This window comes from Mesoplodon densirostris, chromosome 13 (assembly GCF_025265405.1).
Source record: "Mesoplodon densirostris isolate mMesDen1 chromosome 13, mMesDen1 primary haplotype, whole genome shotgun sequence".
Lineage (NCBI taxonomy): Eukaryota > Metazoa > Chordata > Mammalia > Artiodactyla > Ziphiidae > Mesoplodon > Mesoplodon densirostris.
Window position 1 is genome coordinate 15,525,944 of NC_082673.1, and position 3,379 is coordinate 15,529,322.

Genomic DNA, 3,379 nt, shown 5'->3' on the forward strand with positions numbered 1-3,379 from the left:
ATACACCATTTGTGGTCAGCATGTTCACCATTTTTGAAAACTGAAGCAGGGGAAAGAAGCAGGATTAATCTACTTCCACAAAGTAGGCTGGGAACACTTCTGTGGTATAAAACCAGAGAGCTTCTTTCAGTGAAAAATTTTGTTCAACACTTGGGAAAATATTAAAAGCATGGGCTGCATCATATGCCATTAGAATAGATGTTGGTCTCACTAAAAGGAAGAAATGGGTAATAGAATTGACATTCTATTATCACAGGTGATGATTTAGCATTCTCGACCTCCCATTTCCTTTCCTCCATTATCCTGTAACACAATTTTTAATCAGTGTTTATGTTATTGCCTATGTAAAATTGAAGAGTCAGATAGTATTTCATACTTCTTTCTTTCCTAGCATCATTCTTATTTTTTGGAATCAATAATTGCCTCATTTCCCCCCTCCGCCACCAGTATAGTTTTCTATTAACTGATTGTCGTTTCAGTTGCTCAATTAGAGTTGTTGTCTGACTACCAGCAGTTTTTTTTCCCCAAAGCCTCAACCATCCCAGAAAATGTTTCATTTCCTCCGCCCTAGAGATCACTCTCTGAAGCCTCCGCTTCCTCTTACTCCAATATGGAGCAGGCTTTGGAGACCCCTTTGTCTTAGAACTCACTTTTTTTGTTTTTGGCCATGCTGTGCAGCTTGTGGGATCTCAGTTCCCCAACCAGGGATTGAACCTGGGCCCTTGGCAGTGAAAGTGTGAAGTCCTCACCACTGGACCACCAGGGAATTCCCTTAGAACTCACTCTTGACAATTTTCTGTATTGGATTTGCTGTTGCACCTGTGGGCCTTCCTTTTTCTTGTTTCTCTGGAGTGCATTATCCAGCAGTTCCCTAAAGAGAGGTGCATGGCAGATACACTTTTTGAGTCCTTACCTGCACATATGACTGATAATTCGGTTGGTTATAAACTTCTAGGACACAAATAATTTTTCCCTCAGATAGTTGAAGGCATTACGTCCTAAAACCCCTTGTTACATTTAAAAAGCCAGTGCCATTTTGAGTCATGCTCCCTTCTAAGTGATTCTAACCACCAATCCTACCACCACACCCATAGCCTGAAAGCTTCTAAGTGCTTCTCTTTATTTCTGATGTTCTGAAATTTTGAAATGGTATGACTTGGTATGGATTGTTTTATCTTTTCTTACACTGTTGAGCACTAAGTAGACCCTTTCAATGGAAAGACTCATGTCCTTCGGTTCTGGGAAATCTTCGTGTATTTCTTCTTTGATAATTTCTGCCTATTTTCAGTTCTTTTCTTTCTGGACCCGTTATTTTGACTTTGTACCTCCTGGTTTCCTTTTAAAGTCTTTTTTCTTCTATTTTCCATCTTTGTTGTTGTTTTCCAAGAACTTTCTCAACTTTGTTTTCCAACTGTTCTATTTACTTTGGTTATATATATTTATTTTCCAATACTTTTTCACACTTTTCATAGTAATCTTTCTTATTTTATAAATTATACTTTCCCTTATCTCTCTAAAGATACTATTAAAAATTTTTTTCTCTACATTGACTTTTTTCTTTACTTTTGCTTGTTTTGCTCCATCATTTCTGATGTTTGATTTCTGTTTGTATTAAGATATACTGATTGGAAACTGTATATGTGGGTGAGTGTATGAGAGGATTTGTCAAATTGTAGGGAGATACGGCCACTGTGTTGGAGAACCCACATATAACTGTTTGTGCAGGTTTTTTCTTTTTTTTTTTTTGCCCCAACCTGGGAGGATTTGATGAGGGGTTTTATAACAATGGTTCAGAGTGAGGTCTCTAACGAGATTAGGGTCTTGTGAGCAGGGCTTGTGCAGGTTTTTTCTCTAGATCATTCTCTCTCTTGAGATGAAATTTCCAATCTTCTACCTGGCATTCATCTATTTGGAAGCTGCTGTTCTGGGGACAGGTGAGGAAAGGGGAATGGAGGTCGACTGTTCTGACTTTTGCTTAACTTTCTTCTGCCTTTCACCTCCAAGAATAAACTTCAGTCTCTTTTTTGGGGTGGTGGTTGGCTGGCTGTGTAGCACTGGGGTCTGTTGCACATAATAAGCTTTCACTATGGGGACTTACCTGGTGGTCCAGTGGTTAAGACACTGCGCTTCCAATGCAGGAGGTGTGAGTTCAATCCCTGGTCAGGGAACTAAGATCCCACATGCTACGTGTGAAGCCAAAAAAAAAAAAAAAAAAAAAAGCTTTCACCAATCCCAGTTTTTTAAAAAAACTTATTTATTTATTTATTTATTTATGGCTGTGTTGGGTCTTTGTTGCTGTGCGTGGGGTTTCTCTAGTTGTGGTGAGCAGGGGCTGCTCTTCGTTGTGGTGTGTGACTTTCTCATTGCAGTGGCTTCTCTCTCTTTTTTTTTTTTTTTGCTGTACGCGGGCCTCTCACTGCTGTGGCCTCTCCCGTTGCGGAGCACAGGCTCCGGACACACAGGCTCCGCGGCCATGGCTCGCGGGCCCAGCCGCTCCGCGGCATGTGGGATCTTCCGGGATAGGGGCACGAACCCGTGTCCCCTGCATCGGCAGGCGGACTCTCAACCACTGCGCCACCAGGGAAGCCCGCAGTGGCTTCTCTTGTTGCAGAGCATGGGCTTTAGGCACGTGGGCTTCAGTAGTTGTGGCACGTGGGCTCAGCAGTTGTGGCTCATGGGGTCTAAGAGTGCAGGCTCAGTAGTCATGGCGCACAGGCTTAGCTGCTCCGTGGCACGTAGGATCTTCCTGGACCAGAGCTCGAACTCATGTGCCCTGCACTGGCAGGTGGATTCTTAACCACTGAGCCACCAGGGAAGTCCCCTAACCACTATTTAAAAACAATTCTTATAAAAAAATTGTCTTATAATATTCTGATTTTAAAAACTTTGGTATATAATTCATATATGTGTTGATGACTATATATGAAAACCTAAATTTGGAAAGTAAGTTGGTTGTACTAATGGATTACAGAAATAATTATTTATATACAATGACTTTAATTGGGAATTTAATATTTTTCTATTACCAGAAGTTGATTTACATGAATCATTTGTGGGATGCCACTATGAGAAAATATACATGATACAGAGGTATAGAACTGATATATAAACATGATATAATTGATAGAAACATGAAAACAAGCCTGTAATCTACAGATATAGACAAAGGTTGCAGAAAAGGAAGGATTACACTGAAATCTGTGCTGTTAATTGAAGCAGCTAGAAAAAACAGTATTACTGACCACTGATAATAGATAAATAACCTCTAAGAATAATATCCAGTTTAAATGACATAAATTATTTTAAAAGAAACTTATTTTATGTATTGAAAATGGATAAACTGTTGGATTTTGAATTTTTGGTAAAATGTTATAAGACC